Here is a 16658-nt window from a genome sequence, read left to right as displayed (position 1 = left end):
TGTTTATTTGCCTGTCTAAAACACCTGATTGGTCTAATAAAGAGCTGAACAATAGCAAAGCAGGATAAGGGTTAGGCGGGGCTGGCAGGCAGAGAGAATAAATAAGAGGAGAAATCTGGGAGGAGGAGATCAAGGAGTGAGAAAAGAAGGGGCCAGCCCCTCAGCTACATAGCCAGACATGGAATAAGAAGGGGAAAAAAAAAGATAGAATAGAGAAAAGTAAAAAGCCTAGAGGCAAAAGATAGACGGGATACTTTAAGAAAAGCTACCTAGAAATTAGCTAAGCTAAGGCCAGGCATTCATAAGAAAAAATAAGTCTCTGTGTGAATTTATTTGGGAGATGGGTGGCGGGCCCCCAAAGAGCTAAAGAGGAGAGAGAGAGAGATAGAGAGAGAGAGAGAGAGAGAGAGGGAGGGAGGGAGGGAGGGAGGGAGGGAGAGAACGAACTACACTAGGATTCGTTTCTTTTATTGTTTTGGTATTCCCATCAACTGTGATCTGGTCTTAAACCAGTACAATGAATTATCACCAGGATTTTTTTTTTTTTTTTTTTTTTTTTTTTTTTTTTTTTTTTTACATTCAGGCCAAATCTGAACTGTACCACAGCGCCCCAGTGATTTCTACCCTGCATTGTCTGGTAGTCAATATCCTCTCTTCCCCTTTCCTGCATTTGGCGGAGTTGAATGCCTCCATTAAGTTTTAATGTCTTGATGTGCCATACCCCTTGACTCCCTGTCTTCATATTCACGTGTAGACCTGTGTTTCTGATGGAGCTAGACTAGGCTTTAAAGGAGTGAACTGAGTTTTAAGATAAGCAACAATGATCCTTCAAGCATATTTAGTCATCACTGAGTTCTTAATTAAATGAAGCAAATTCTATTTCCTCTATTATTTTCAAATTCCTTGACCCGGGAGCCAGATAACATCTAGTCTTAGCCGGTCATGAATAGTTACAACTGGTCACTAAAATTTTTATGAACTCCCTTTTTTCTCCTTTGTTTGAAGAGATGATAAATCATATATCATCTATCATGTAAAGGATTAAGTAAGTGGCCGTAGTGAGGTAGACAGTGGAAGGCTGTGATAAAATGTACCATTTAGGGGTTGCCCACAATATAGTTTATTATTTACATATATTTAATTTATATTTAAAATCAGGGCTGTTTAAATTCATATGGACATGAATGATACATGCCCCTACATGAGAGGAAAAGTGTTTTTTTTTTTTTTTTGGGTCTGGATATTCATTTTGTAAAAATTACCAATCTAGTGGCCCTAAGCAGAGCCTTGAAAGATGGTGGACCTAGGGAAGAATGAATTCAAAGGGGAAAAGACCATGTTCACAGTCTTAAAGGCCACTCACCCTGTAATTGTTAACTAGAGTTTATAGGAGAACACTGACTTGAGCTAGTCCTCTACACTGGCCCACTACACGAAAGTAACATGGAGTCACTTGTGGTAATGGGCACATGAATAACTAAGCTCCAAGGCCATCATCAGTGGGCAGATGATCCAAATCAGTAAATGCTGAGCTGGGACCAGTGAAGCTGTCTCTACACTTCACCTGTTTCCTGTCACAAATACTGCCTGATCTTGTTGTTTAAAGGAGTTGTTTGAACTTCTTCTGATTCAGAGAGCTGCCTTATCTTAGCATCATAAATAAAAGTCAGTTATGGTCTTTAAAGTCAATTTGTTGTGTTTTTGTCTTTTGGACATAGCTAAGTCACTGTTTAGGAATGCTCTGGATAGAATAGAGCCAATACCATCACTGGACACTAGATGTCACAAGTGAGATGAATTTTAATAGCTTCATAGTTTAACTTGGACTGTTTCATAGTGCTAAGTGTAGATCTCCCAGATCAGACTGGGGTCCACATACATGCCCTATGTGCCAAAGGTGGGAGTGGGGTGCTATGTTCGATTTTTATTTGAATAAATGAAGCCTTCATTCAGCAACGTTGTGCTATCTCAGTACGATGCATTGATGAACTTCTTGTTTTTCCTGCCCAGAGCATTGTGTATTTTATAAGCAATTCATCTTTTCCATCCATGTTCAGCCACATGGACCTGTGGAACTTTAACCTGTAGGACACTCATCATCTTGATTAGAGAAATTGGTTGAAAGATGGCCTATGAAGGACAAGTCAATGGGATTTTTTCATGGGGACTTCTGGGAAAAAGGATTGTGTTAATCCTCTCTCTTGTGGCCTGAAGTGGGGGTGGGAGTGGGATTGGTATCTTTTGTGTCTGCCATTTTCATTTTACATAATAAGAGATGGGTCATTCCTCCTCTCATGACAGTGGGTTCACCAAGCATAGGAAAGGCCTCTGAAATTTCAGAAGCAGCAAAAATATCCATTCCAACCCCCATTCAAATTCCTAATACTACAGCTATTCACGTGGGGGTTGGCCGCTGTAGTGACTTGTCCTCACTCGCTCATGTGGCAGTACTAACCTACTTGTTAGAAATGGTGTCCTGGGGTGTTGCGTTGTCTTGGAAAGGTGTGTATCTTGGTGCACATTTATTTCGTGAGTGCTTAGAGTAGGGTACTACAAAGGGAAAGCTCCTGTACTCAGGAAGCTTAGAGTTCAGCGGAAGAGGCATCCGTCAAATGATTCTTCCTTAGAGGATGCCTTCAGCATCCTTGTTCTTTCATTATTAAATAGAACTGTGAGCTAGATGACTTTGGGACCAGGCAAAAATGAGTACAGGACTCTGAGATACCAAGCAATCTGAAATAAAACTGGATCAATTAATAAAGTTCCATGATTGGTAGAATGGGCTGAGAAATGAGGTTTTAAAGGTTATGATGAAGGTTGTGCCCATTGAAACTTGTAGAATAGCTAAACAGAGAAAAGAGAATAGCTGTCTGGATGCAGGATATGGGGGTTGTCCTAATCCATGGAATAAATAAGGAGAAAAGCTATCTGGGTGCAGAATACAGAGATTGTCCTAATCCATGGAATAAATAAGGAGAATAGCTGTCTGGGTGCAGGATACGGGGATTGTCCTAATCCATGGAATAAATACAGCAATAGGATCTAACTCAGTGGTTCTCCTTCCTAATTCGGTGACCTTTTCATACAGTTCCTCATGTTGTGGTGACCCCAACCATAAAATTATTTTCATTGCTACTTCATAACTGTAATTTTGCTATTGCTATGAAACATAATGTAAATATCTGGGTTTTCTGATGGTCTTAGGCAACCCCTATGAAAGGGTTCTTTAACCCCCAAAGGGCCATGACCCACACATTGAGAACCTCTGATCTAACAAGAGAAAGAAGAAACATGAGACGGGCTGGAAATTGAACTGTCACAACTCCCCATGTGACAGTCAGTTATCATAAAGAGTAGTTGTCCAGGCAGGCAGATTTGACTGCTTAATAGAAATAACGATAGTGAAGCCTGGCCTGCAGTCTCTTCCTGCACCACTGTTAACTCCTAATGAGTCCCATTGCTACGTTCGATTTTTGTTTGAATAAATGAAGCCTTCATTCAGCAACGTTGTGCTATCTCAGTACGATGCATTGGTGAACTTCCTGTTTTTCCTGCCCAGAGCATTGTGTATTTTATAAGCAATTCATCTTTCCATCCATGTTCAGCCGCGTGGTCTTATTACAGCTGATTCTTCCCTTCAGCTCCAGTGAACTTTAACCTGTAGGACACTCATCATCTTGATTAGAGAAATTGGTTGAAAGATGGCCTATGAAGGACAAGCCAATGGGATTTTTCATGGGGACTTCTGGGAAAAAGGATTGTGTTAATCCTCTCTCTTGTGGCCAGTACCTGAGAAGATACTGGCCCTCCATAACATTGTGCCCTGCAGCTTCCAGCACCGTCTGGCTTGAGAAAGGAATGAAAAGCAGGGATGGAAGTGGAGAGTGATAGGAGCCCTTTTCTTGCCATTAGAGTGCTCCGAGCGTGCCCTGAAGCTATAGCTATCATCATTCTGCTGCTCACAGCACTTCAGTTTGAGGTCTCTGTTGTTGGGAAGATAAAATGTTTCAACCAATACACAACAATGCTCTGTCTGAGAGGAAGTGTCTCAGAGTGCTCACCCCTGACTGAAATCTGTAGGGCACCCTTCCTCTCAGGGTTCAGAGGGCACTGCACAAGAGAGGGTGGAAAGACTGTCAGAGCCAGGGGTAGGGATGACTGCTGCGACACTGGTGTCCCAGACAAGAGGCCTTCCTCCCACCCACAAACTCAGCTGCCGTGGCTGCACGCACAAGACCAAGGCAAAAGCAAGTGAGTCACGAAGTCCCGGCGGAGGGCAGGAGCAGTTGGCCAGCGACAGCTGCTGGGAGAGTCCATTTTCTTTAGAAATGCAGTCACTGAGGGGCTGCCCACGCTCCAGTAAATGGCCTGCACCCATCTGTGCTAGCCTGGCAGCACTAAGTAGCCTCGGTGGATGTAGAAGAACACCTAAACCTGAAGAGAAAGGTGCTGAGGTGATGGGGAGGGGTTTGATCACAGCACACTACAGTTATGTATGAAATTATCAAACAGTAAAATAAAATCATACGTCTGTCTGAGCTCGAGTGGACCCAAACTGCTAAGTTCCAAACTTACAGTTAGGAGTTCTGCTGACTTCTAGACAGAATGGCTTCTTTGAGGGGGAAAAAGACTTGCCTGAAGGAAAAGAAGGTTTATCCTAAGTGAAGGGCCCAGTGAATGGTAAAGAAAATAAAGGTCTCAGACATCATACTGACTAGTTCTGTCAACTTGACCCAAGCTGGAGTCATCGGAGAGGAGGGAGCCTCAGTTGAGAAAATGCCTCCATATAATCCGACTGTACACAAGCCTGTGGGGCATTTTCTTAATTAGTGATTGACGGGGGGAGGGCCCAGCCATTGTGGGTGGTGTTATCCCTGGGCTGGTGGTCCTGGGTTCTGTAGGAAAGCAGGCTGAGCAAGCCAGGGGAGCAAGTCAGTAAGCAGCACTCCTCTGCGGCTTCAGCATCAGCTCCTGCCTCCAGGTTCCTGCCCTGTTTGAGTTTCTGTCCTGACTCCCTTCAGTGATGAACAGGGATGCAATAAACTCTCCTCCTTCAGTTGCTTTGGTCATGGAGTTTGATCACAGCAATAGTCACCCTAAGACAGACATCTTGTAGGCAATCCTTTTCTTGCCCCTGCTTCAGATGACCTCCTGGCTCCATTTAAGTTGACTCCCCTGCACCAGATAATCTAAGCACTTTAGAATTAAGATTGCCATGTTTACATTAGGTCTTTTACATTAGGTCTTTTGCTTGCTAAGAACAGGACATAACTTGTTAGTTTGCTTATGGGTATAAAAAACAAAAGGTTTTTTTTTTTTTTAACTATTTACAAGATTGTATTTCTACTGAAAAACCAACTTTCCAGCGTCCATTCCTTACCCTGTTGTTTCCAGTGCTACAATTCACTGGAGCTCTTGAACTAGTGGGATGCTCGAATGCTCTCTCATAAAACATGTTCCCTAGTTATACTGATTCTCCTCTTGACTTAAATTCATTTGAGCCAAGTCGAAGGGGAGTGAGTGTCTTAAGGTCTGAGGTCTTGGATTGGTCACACTTTTGAGAAGGGGATTCAGACTGCCTAATTCTTAATGTATCTTATTTATAGAGTAGACTATTGGGAAATATACACTTTAGAGTCTGATCTACCAGGTAAGCAGCTGGATATCAGTTCATAACCACCTCCTGACTATTGCCACTAGGTGGCAGTCTTAGCAAATATTTTATGTGAAGGGAGCATCTTTCTGTCATAGAAACTAAATCCTACTGTTGGAATAGGTTGAGACTACTTGCTAGTGTCCCTTAGATTACACACACCTGCAATGTTAGGCATCTGACCATGGTTCTGCCTTAACAGGAATAAGTCTCTCCTACTTAACTCATTTGTCTCATCCTTTGTCTCTGGAGAGGCCAGATGACTAATGTCTAAGAGTGTAATATATAGAGAGATTAAAATAATACGACATGCTCTGAATCTAGCACTGACATTGAAGTGCATGCTATGTTACAGCCTAGCCACAGCCACAAGCAGCTGGCCTTCCCGAGCCAACATTTCCCTGGGGATGGCCAAAGCATCTAACTTAACAGATAGCTGTGAACCTCAATGAGCAAGCTCTTTAGCATGGCATCAATGACTAATAGTTGTTCTGATTAAGACCATCTTTCCATTCAGATATCACTCCCTTTTGGACCCTTTCCTGGCTTCCTAGCCTAGGACTTACCTCCTGCGTATGGTTCATAGCACCCTGTGCTTAGCCTTCCGACTATGAACTGTTTGTGGTAATTTGCATCTGCCTTCAGCACTAAACTCTAAGTCTTTTGAAGCTAGAGAAGACCTTTATCTATTTTGCTTACTACAGTTCTTTTTTCCCAGTAATTGTCACAGGGCCTAGGATATGCTAGGGCTTGAAGTTAAGTTTGATGACAGAATTTTTAAAACAATGCACATCACTAATGTTAAATGTAGATTAATATATTTAAATGAGAATTTATAACCTCTTGGATCTCTAAGAGATGAAAGCATCTTACAAAAGATGTATATGCTGGACATGTATTAGTTAGCTTACATTAAGTAGTCTTTGATCTATATACAAAGTGAGTAAGTGGGAGAATTTGATACCTCAGCAGTTTGATTACTTCCCTCACCAAAATTGTATGGATATCCTGTTACTTGAACATCATTTCTTCATTTAAAATTCATATTTTGTTATTTCTGCAATTTCAGCAATCCTTCCTTCATCCTTTCCTTCCTTTTCTCACTCTTCTTTATTTCTTGGCATGTTGGAGATGAAAGCCGGGGTCCCTCACATTCCAGACAAGCACTCTATCACAGTGTTTCTACCAAGCATTTTCAATATAGTAGAGAATGTAGTATGTAAACTAGCTCTATTGGAAAGGCCCATAAAGCAAAGAGTCCTTGGCTAAGGCATATGCTCACTCAGTGTAAACATCAGTTCTGCATATTATGTTCTCTTTAAGAGAAGAGCTGTACTCAAAGAACTTAGTTTTCTAATATTTTATCAAGGTCATAGACAGGTTTATTTATACTCAAACAAGTCTGATGTATGTCCTATTCATTTTCCCAGCTAGAAAATATTTGAGTACCTCATTTCAGAACCCTTAGTCATGGTGTGATCAATGCAGCAAGTGAGAGGGCACGAAACAGCCACAAGAAATACTAGACGGAAGGTCAGTTTACTTCTAAATGATATGTTGTTGTTGTTGTTGTTTCCAAATCTTTCTCAAGCTGTGAGAACGAGGAAGTGTTCTTTTGTGGGCATGATGGACATGGCACAAACCACCTCAACTCCCCTTTCTCCTCCTTGATAACAAAGCTTTAAAGCGTTCTGAGAGTAGCTGTGTCCATTTCTTTGTTCCAGTCATTCTTTACTGGTTGTTTTTAACTCTCCACTACCTGGCAGGAGACTGGGACCATTGCTTCATTTCGAATGAATCCCATCAACCACCCACAAGATACTGTGTGCTGCTGGCTGTATATGGCCACTTTTGATAAATCTGTCAGTCTTGTGAAATAGTTCCCTGAAATGGAGTTCTGGAACTCATCAGGTGTCTTCTCTGACTCCTATCTTCTTCCAGCTCTCGGATTTCCCAAGCAGCTGGGAAAAGGCCCATATCCTCCCACAATGCGTGCTTCTTTGGAAATTCAGATCTATGAGCTTTTGGCACTAAAGTTGTGTTCTTTTCACTCTGGGTTAGCTCAGGGCTGAGAAATCTCTTGAGGGTGAGTAACCATTTAAATGTTAGAGGACAAACAGTTCCAGGATCAGTGTGCATTTAGCAGTTTGCAAGAAAGGTCGCTGTCCCTTATCACTACACTTAAATTAGCAAAGCCCATATTGTATTTTGTCTTCTTGTGAAACTAGGCTGGAGGTTGACGTGGTCCTCTTTTCACGTCCAGCTGTGTGAGATCTCCCTGCTGGTGTGATCTGCACATAGGAATGAAGTGTAGCTTCTGGTTAAGTCTGTATAGCTTTCAAGTTTTCCCTATTCTGGAGTCACAAATTGTTTAGCAGTGTAAACACCTCCTGAGAACTGTGGTAATTTTGTCACTGTATGAACACCACAGAGTACAGGTACACAACCCAGACAGCCCAGGTCAATCATGCGATGTGCTTTCTTGATGTTAAGATGTAAAGTCAATAGCTTCAGAACACACCTATGGTATCAGCACTCAGAAAGCCAAGGCAGGAGGTCGACAAGATCTAGGCCCACCTGAGCCATGTAATGAAACCCTATCCCGGGGAGAGGGAGGGTGGGGGAAACAAGGGATGCATGAAGCTGCTGCTGGTCTAAAGTGTGCTGTTTTTCAGTAACTTCCAAACAGTTGATTGTTCCGTGCTGCTGGTTGAAACAAGAGCTTTGAACTTGCGAGGCCAGCAAGTCTGCTGAGCGACACTCCCAGTCCTAAACAACAGTTGCTGGATGTTTAGTGTCTTATTTTAGTGTGTGTGTGTGTCATGAACCATCTCTCCAACACCTGTTGTTATTGCTATTGTTTCTATTTAATAAATAGGAGTGCACTCCAAAAACACTTATAAGAAGTATAGTAAGGCCATAAACAAAATTATCATCATTTATTATTATCAAGTATTATTGCACTGTGTATAATTAAATGTGTGATACATGTATGTGACAGACAGAATGGGTTTGTTTTCCCAGCATCACTGCAGACACACTTGTAATGCATTGATCTGTGGCTTTATGAGGCTGCAGTACCACTTGGGAACTAGACTTGTTCAACTTCTTTATAAACATATGGGACCTCTGCTGTGCACGTGGCAATCACTGACCAAAACATGGTTACGTGGCCATCACTATGTGGGATTCAAGGCACTTCGCTGTGGAATGATCTTGTGTGACCATCATTTCCCCCACAGAATTTCTGGCAAAGGGTTAATATGCATCCTACAAACAGAGCCAGGTTAAATTTCTTGAAGATGACACTTCATTCATAAGGTTTGAATCCCCCAGCCAGTGTAGGGAAAATCGGCCTGAAAAGTAATTTCTCATTAATTTAATAATTTGGTTAGAAGGTTAGATTTCACTTCTGCTTGCACAAAAGTCATTAATGTAGCTCTCATCCTAAGAAGAGTGGTTTCCAAACCTTGTTGTGCCTTAGAAACTCCTTCATTAGAGCGTTGGCAGCTCCTGATGCCTACAGACCTTACCCAATACTAATTAAATCAGAATGTGCCAGCATCAATAAGTTTTGCAAATCCCGTGAGTTCAGTGTGTGCCAGAGTTTGAGAACCTCACGCTGTAGCAATCACATACTCTCTACTATACCATTGAGCTCTGTTGCCTCTGTAGCTCAGTGGTTCTCAGCCTCGCTGTTCATGAGCATTGCCCAGATTCTTACAAAAGGTCCCATTCTGATCTGTTATGTAAGAGACACATCTAAGTCTCAAAAATGTTTAGCTGCTCCCCCAAGTGACTCTGCTGTCAGCTGGTGGTAGAGAATCACCTCGCCCAAAAGGCGTTTAAAGCAGTAGTACAATGGGAGTCCCTTAGCATTTTTCTGGCAGTTATTATACATTGTTAAAATTCCCATTCACTACTAATTTCATAGAATTTATGGAATGTTCATTTTTCTTCAGTTCTCTCATCTTTAATGTCCAACCATTTTGTTTAATCTTCACTGGGGACTTGTCCAATAAAATGCAGACTTCGTCTCACCTGAACAAAGTTTTGTATTGTTTATAAGTGCATCCATACAATATTTGGAATGGATAATACAAATTTACCATTTATCTTAAAATCAAATTTAATAATCGTCCTCTTTTTTATGTATGTGCTGACACTAATTGATGTGAGAGCATGGGTTGTCTTTGGGAAAGTCAGCAGCTGAACTGATGTTGGGGAGAGCATGGGTTATCCTCGGGGAAGTCACCAGCTGAACTGATGTTGGGAGAGTGTGGATTGTCCTTGGGAAAGTCACCAGCTGAACTGATATTGGGGAGTGTGGGTTATCCTTGGAAAGTCAGCAGCTGAACTGATGTTGGAAGGGCATGGGTTATCCTTGGGGAAGTCAGCAGCTGAACTGATGTTGGGAGAGCATGGGTTATCCTTGGGAAAGTCAGCAGCTGAACTGATGTTGGGAGAGCATGGGTTATCCTTGGGAAAGTCAGCAGCTGAACTGATGTTGGAAGGGCATGGGTTATCCTTGGGAAGTCAGCAGCTGAACTGATGTTGGGAGAGCATGGGTTATCCTTGGGAAAGTCAGCAGCTGAACTGATGTTGGGAGAGCATGGGTTATCCTTGGGAAAGTCAGCAGCTGAACTGATGTTGGGGAGAGCATCGCATCATTAATTTCAGGGCTGGAGCCTGTGTTGTAGTTCTTTCCCTCACAACTAATGGTGGTACATAAAAAAGCAGGGCTGAGTGTGTGTTTAGCATCGGTAAGGGCCTAGGTCCAGTCACTAGCATCACTTCCCCCAAGACCCTACCCCTCCAAAAAGATCAGCACTTTGGAAATTTAAAAAAGAGTTTGAAATACCCACGAATACTTCCATTTTTATTTTCCTAAGGACAAGTGCAGGAAAGGGAGGTTTTGTTGGGCCCATAGATAGAATGTAAGAATCAGTGAAGACCTGGGTCCCACGTCTAGGTTTTGGCTGTACCCACAGCTCCCAGCTCTGGGCACAGCTCTGACCACAGGGGATTGCCACCTTATCAGTTTGAACCTGCTCTATGGTTTCAGACTTGACTTTTATTCTACATTTTTTGCACACTAGAGTCCTTAATCTGCCTGCCTACCAGATGCCTGCTGCATTGGCTGGAGCCAGCATAGTTCCAGGTAGAACTGCTTCACAGCCCGGCGAGTCTGAACCAATATAAATGTCTCAAGCGCCCAGTTTTGAAGAACTCACTAATTTTAGGTTCTTTCCCAGCAGTATGGATGCCTTCAGCTTCAAATTTAAAGGACTGTTCACTACTGGATCATTTCTGTATTTCCCTTCCTTCCCACTATCTCAAGCAGCCTTTGCTCTGTAAATGAAACCTAGGGTGGATATATTTCTTTGCCACAGCAGAAAGGTTAAAAAGGGAGAGGGGAATTTCAGGATGTTTTCCTGAAAGCGGGCATTATAAGGATTTTGCCTGAAAGTTGGAGGGACAGCTCTCAGCCCCTTGTACTTTCCTCCAAGAAGGGAATGAGGAGACAGGTAATGTGTCAACTCCCCCATGGCCTGTCCACGTTTGTCAGCGGAAAGAAGTGAACAGGTGAGGCCTGTGAACTTAGAACCTGCTAACGGCGTTTCTCACAAAGCATTAGATGTTGAGAGGGAAATGTGTAAGACACGGGGAGGTAGGAAAGGCTGGCGCTGGCCTGCATCGGGGGACATGTTTGTAAGCCGGCTGGGCCTCGTGCACAGACGTTTTTAGGAACAAGAGGAAGGGGCAGTGCCTTAGGTTCACGCCTGAGGGGAGTCGGGTGTCTCTTTAGCTGTGCTCCTAATGCCTCTCTGGCTGCCGAAGAGGGTGGTCATAGGCCTTGGGGTAATTGCTCAACCTGAATTCGGGGTCAGAAAAGTTGTATAGCTAATAATAAAACGTCTAGGATGACAACTCTGAAAAGCAAAGAGGTACAAGTTTGTGTACATCCAGAGAAGACAATCCAATTATCTATCATTAATAGTGTTTAATATTCATAATGAACAAACTTGAAGTGACTTGCAGAAGTTTCTAGAATCTGTCTGCTCAGATGTAAACACTGAGGTTGTTTTAGCACAGTGGACAGTTAGTCCTCCCTTCCCAGAGTGGCTTGGTGTCTTCCTTTGTGCTTCAATCTTACACTAGTTGTCTTTGTAATTTGTCTTGCAGAGAAAATGGAGGGAGTTGAGTGTTTTATGTATGTTGAGAGGTGTACAAAATGATAACCCAACATTGTTCTATTTACTCATTCACAATGCAAGGGGAAGAATCTTTGAACAAAATTAGGAAATTGGAAACATACACAGAGTCTAGATTTCCAGCTTATTTTCAAAAGCTCAGCATAGTTATTATTCCTATTAATCCCAATAAACATATTCATCATGTCAGACTCACTAGCTCTCTTTATTGCATCCATGTGATATTCCCAGTTCACTCACTGCTGCCTCCTCCGTTACATTTGGGCTTGCTTCTTCAGGGAAGTGAGTAGGATGTAAGGGGAAAATTCTGTTATGTGCATGGGTTCCTGTATGCACTGGAATTTGCCATCACTGCTATGGGACAAGATTAGATTATTGTATTACCCCATTGTCCCCCAAGCTGCGTCTATGATTCTTTTTTTTTGTATAAATGGAGTTCTTTTTATTGTTATGGGTTACCTGGTAACTTCGCTGGGAGACAGAGCTCACTTCATTTCTATCACATGGCAATCTCGTCTGCGTAGAGAATGAACACATTGTCCCCAGCAGAGTCATTTTTATCACATGGCAATCTCGTCTGCGTAGAGAATGAACACATTGTCCCCAGCAGAACAGTTACTAAGTGGCTTTTCTTTTTGGCCTTGTTTTCATTGGTAATAAAATATGAAGTAGACATTAGGACAAGTTCGCCAACACATGAAGAACAGAATGAATAATCTGAGAACTCTGAAGTGTTTGCCAGTGTCTAAACAATTTACAAGGTGCTCACCTGTTGGATCCGCTCCACTTGACATCAAACGCTAACACTGGACGGGCCTCGGGATAACATCCAGGTCCTTTGTTTAGTAGATGAAACAGCCTAGCAGAGGTGCAACTTTTACTCTTGATCACACTGTGGGTTAGCGTCAGAACTTAGATCTGAATTCATCTTTGACTCTAAGCAAGGCGATGTGATTTCCACTGTCCTTCATCGTCTCTAGTAGATAATAGACACTGCTTCAGGGTTATTTTCTGGGCTCCACTGAGGTGGAGTTCAATAACCATAATTTACATTAAGAATTATAACATTGTCATTACTTTAATTTTTAAGTAAACAAGATTTTGTCGTGAAATTATGAGCCATTATACAAGTAGCTTTTTGAAAATATGAAGATGACTCTTAGTGATGAAAACCTTTCTAATTCATATTTTAAGGGAAAGATGCCTAACTGTAGATGCTTCCTCCATTTATTCCCTTCATTATCTCTATGCCCGATTTTTCCCTAAGGAATCCACATCACTCTTAACATTGTTAGAATGTTTAAGCATTATGTAAAAGCAACAAAGAAGAATCAGTCTGATAAAGACGGGAAGCATTTTTGTGAATTTCTCACACCTCATTCATTCCCAAGTAGGATGTAAAGACCATTTCCTGTGACTCAAATATGCACACAAAGAGAAAAGGACCTGACACTTTCCCACAGTGAAAGAAGAATGTCTGGTGGCCATGACTGCAAAGGGCATCCGCTGGAACATGACCAGAGTACGTTCCAGGCTGAGCAACACGGACTTGAGAGTAGAAAACCCAGAGGTTTCCTTTCTCAGTGAGGACCGCTTCGAAGTATATGGCCAATTGACCCAGCCTAATGTGCTAGAATGGACTTTGATTTTTTTCCTGAAAAGCTGAAGAGAATTGGAGAGTAGGTATACCCTTGCCTCCTTGCAGAGTACAGAATGGCAGTAAAGTGAGCGTCCACCCTCTCCCCCTGTGACTGGCAACAGCTGCTTGGTTACCAAGGGAAGCGGTTACTTGGGTGGGAGGAAATACTTCTTTATAAATAATGTGTTTTATGACTTCTGTGTCTGGGAAACCTGATACAATACAACTCCAAATATTTAGGATCAAGTTCCAACAGTTTTAATTAAATATTTGACTGTTTTATGTGTTATTGTAATTGACTGAGTTTGAGGCCTGGGTTATTAAAAAGTAAGAAATTTGCTCTGTGTGTGTGTGTGTGTGCGCGTGCGTGCGTGCGTGTGCGTGCGTGTGTGTGTGCGCGTGTGTGTTGTGTGTGTGTGTGTGTGTGTGTGTGTGTGTGTCTTCTGCCTCTCTTCCTCTCCCTCCCTCCCTCCCTTCCCTCTCTAATCTGCATCTATAGTCCACAATTGCAGTTGTTGTGGCACTGACATTGTGCTGATAGAGGTGGATTGTTGTATGACATTTTGTTTTTTTGTTTTTTTTGTTTTTCCAGACAGGGTTTCTCTGTGTAGCTTTGCGCCTTTCCTGGAACTCACTTGGTAGCCCAGGCTGGCCTCGAACTCACAGAGATCCGCCTGGCTCTGCCTCCCGAGTGATGGGATTAAAGGCGTGTGCCACCACAGCCTGGCCTGTTGTATGGTATTTTCTTGTGTTCTGACAAATAAAGCTTGCCTGAAAGATCAGAGAGGCAGAGCAGCAGCCACTAGAGACTTCTTACCACTACAAATCTCAGACTGAATGGAGGTGGGGGAGATCCTGTCTCCACCCGCCTTATATTCCTGTCTCCACCTCTCTAGTGCTGTGATTAAAGGTGTGCACCACCACTGCCTGGCTCTGTTTCTCTTTTAGACTGGTTCAATCTCATGTAGCCCAGGTGGCCTTGAACTCCTGGTCTTCCTGCTTCCTCCTCCAAGTGCTGCGTTTAAAGAGGTATGTGACATCACTGCCTGGCCTTTATGGTTAACTAGAGGCTAGCTCCACCCTCTGATCTCTAGGCAAGCTTTATTTATCAGAACACAAACAAAATATCATACAACAATGGATAAAGGAGTCCTCAGTCAGGCCTGGTGAGAAAGAAGTAAAAGCATCTCTCTCTGATTTCCTTACTCTTTTGGGAAATCTCTCTTTCTTCAGAGCAGAGGTGGTGAACAACGGCTTTAAGCTGGACATCTCCACTTAGATACATGGGCAGGAAAGTGTTGAGAAGGGGCACACAGCATCTCCATTCAGAATCACGAGTACAGACAAACCTAGACTGTGTTTGGTTCATTCCTGGAAACACTTAGAAGTCAAAGTCCCTCCTTTTCTACTAGCCCTTGCTTTTCCCTACCAGATGTGCGCTTCTGGAACCCTGTAGTTCTTCACCTAATGTAAAAATATTCACTGTAGAGACGTTCTAGAAGAGAAGTATAAGGGGAAACTTTACTACGAGATTTGGTTTCTTTTAAAAGTCTTGTAAAACAGTGTTACAAATAGTTGCTGACTTAAAATATTATTGATGTTGGAAGATGAGTGAATCTTTCATAATGCCCCATGGTTGAGAAAGCACAGACACACTGTATTATGTAGCAGAAGAAAAATGAGGTTGTTCCTTATGCAGGAAATGGTTAAAATAATCTATCCAGATACCTGATTGACTTTGAGATATTAATGGTCAGTTCAATCTGCCATATGGGGAAGCAAAACCAGACATGCTTGGAGTAGTCACTAGAGGAACACTGCGGAGGAAGCGCCAGCTCTAAAAACCCCAGGCTGGCATTATGAAATATGAGTTCCTGCCCTTAACAGCCGTGCCAATCCTGTTTCTACTTCCAGCTCAGAGCGGGAGCCTGGGAACCCCATTTCGTGACCCCAATCAGGCTTTTATTAGTTATTCTGTGACATGCAGCTTCCTGGCGTTTTCTACTCGAGGCATAAAACTAAAAGCAGTGTGAGGATCCGAAGAGATAGCAGCGCGGTGGAAGGCCTCTGACACATGGTAAATAATAGTTACATTACACTGTAAGGCTACATTGCAATATTCATGAAGCCTTTGGAAATACCAGCCCCTTATCTCATTCTAGTCACGTGTAAAACTAGAGAAAAATAGTACCGTAAGGATTGGGCCCATGCGTTCTCATAATTTAACTTTGCTTTAAAAGTTGCACATGTACACAACAGCAGAGACACTAATAGGAGTGACCTCTGCATGCCCATTGTTGACCTTTGATAATGAAAAAGCTTTGTTCCATCTATTCCCCACCATACTTCTGTTTTGCAGCAAATTACAGATACCAAATTCTTTAGCCATAAATCCTTGAGTATGCAGCTGTAGTAGATAGGTTGCAAGGTGGCCAATGCGATTCTTCTGTGTGTGACCTCTTTGCAATGTGACTTTTGTCACTCAGCAGAGATGGAATCTCTTTCTCAAGCGCCGTCCTGTAGGCTAGCTACTCGGTGAGCCTGTAAACCTAGCCACTCATGAGGCTAAGGGGGAAGATTTTGAGCCTGAGACCAGTTTGAGCATAGTGAGACACTGTCTCAACAGCCACAGCAAAACGTGATGTGTAATTGCTAAGCAAAAGAATGCTTCAGCTGAACTTGACCTATGGTACTGACCTTAGAGGATACTGAATAAGTATCACCCCCAAGTCGTTAGGTTTGGGTGGGTTTTGTGAATGAATAGACAGCACAGTCATTACAGTAAATTTTTAAAATGCTTACCCCAGATCTTCATGTGATGAACATGAGGCTTTTACCACTCTTTCCAAAAGAACTGAACCTGGAAAGAACTTTATGACTGTGAAGGAGCATGACAGTGCTGTATCTGTTAGGAAATCCTTTTCTATGGCGTTCATACCAACTGCTTCTGTGGCTGAAGTAGCTGATCTTCTTGGTGGTCTAAACAAGTATGTGATATTTGATCCAAGATAGTCGTGCTTAAGCTTTGTTGGCTCACAGCCACCTTTGAAAATCTGATGAAATGTGTAGAACTTCTTCCTAGAAAAAAGAGAAAGAGAGAGAGAGAGAGAGAGAGAGAGAGAGAGAAGAGAGGAGAGAGAGAGATGAGAGA

This window comes from Peromyscus leucopus, chromosome 8b (genome assembly GCF_004664715.2).
Source record: "Peromyscus leucopus breed LL Stock chromosome 8b, UCI_PerLeu_2.1, whole genome shotgun sequence".
Taxonomy (NCBI): Eukaryota; Metazoa; Chordata; class Mammalia; order Rodentia; family Cricetidae; genus Peromyscus; species Peromyscus leucopus.
The sequence above is the reverse complement of the archived record's forward strand: the minus strand, read 5'-3'. Positions refer to the sequence as shown.